The sequence below is a fragment of the Rhinolophus sinicus genome, linkage group LG03, assembly GCF_036562045.2.
Source record: "Rhinolophus sinicus isolate RSC01 linkage group LG03, ASM3656204v1, whole genome shotgun sequence".
Classification (NCBI taxonomy): Eukaryota; Metazoa; Chordata; class Mammalia; order Chiroptera; family Rhinolophidae; genus Rhinolophus; species Rhinolophus sinicus.
Genome location: NC_133753.1, coordinates 72,548,320 through 72,549,485, shown reverse-complemented (window position 1 = coordinate 72,549,485; position 1,166 = coordinate 72,548,320).

The following is a 1,166-nucleotide window of genomic DNA, read 5'->3' as shown; positions in this document are numbered from 1 at the left end:
ACAGGAACACTCCTGGGACATGAGCTCCTCTTGGGGGAGCAGGAGAGATTCCCCTCCTGAAGATACATTTCCTGAGCTGTTCCACTGGCCTGGAAAGCCCAGTTTCCTAACGGCGGTACTGTCATCCCTTTCTACCCTCCAGACACTGAGAATGCCAAGTGCAGAGTCTTGGCTACACCCGTACAAACTGTAAGTCAGGAGAGTGGGGTCGAGATGGAACACCGCCCGTTTGTGCTCCACAGCCAATACTTCTGCCCTCCCTGCTCCTCCTGGGCCCTCCCTGCTCTTCCCCACAGTCTCTCTCCCCTTCTGACAGGACCCTGGGCCCCTGCCTCCCTGCTAAGGTGTGAGCTGACATAGCTGAAAGCAATGCCTCCACTCGCCCAAAATACTAGTGTATTACCACAGGACCTTTGATAAGAAAACAAACAGATCTCTGCTGGTCCACTACAGTTTGGGGAGACATTTCTGTGCCCTGTGGATGTGTCTTTCTCTTCTGCCTTTCATACCACAAATCTTGGCTTTGGCACAGTTCAAGCTCACAGTACCACGTGGAGGCCACTAGGGTTCTTTGAGACTCCTAGTCTCTTTCTTAGCCGACATTTGCGCACCTGGAATCAGGGTGAGCTAGGTTAGGAGACATGGCCTTTCTGCCTCTGCCTCCCAGGAAGGAAGCATTTCCCACCTACGTCAGTTGTCCAGCACCCCTTTTCTCCGCATCAGTACTTGCTTCCACAGAAGGATCAGAAACCCATTCACACCTGAATGTGACTAATAACAGATGGAAAGGATTCTCTCAGGGAGATCAGAAGTTACATCTTAAGGAAGGACTTCCTATTGGAGTTTCAGGCACCAGTTCAAGGGGGAGTGGTAGGTGTGGTGTCACCATAGGGGACCAACCTTTACTTCCCAATGTCACTGCCTCTTCCTAGCAGCCCAAGAGCACAGCTTATGCTCACCACCACAACTAATAGAGCCACCTGCAGTGAGCAACGGCACCCCAATCTGCCTCCTCCTTCTCACCTCTTAGTGACCCTGGGTTTCTCCTGGGAATTCTCACTTCCTAAAAACAAATCAAAAAGCTCTTTATCAGATACACCTCAGTTCAAGTAGCAGCTTCGCTGCTTATTTCATGTGTGAGTGTCTTCACTTGAGTTACTCCTTAA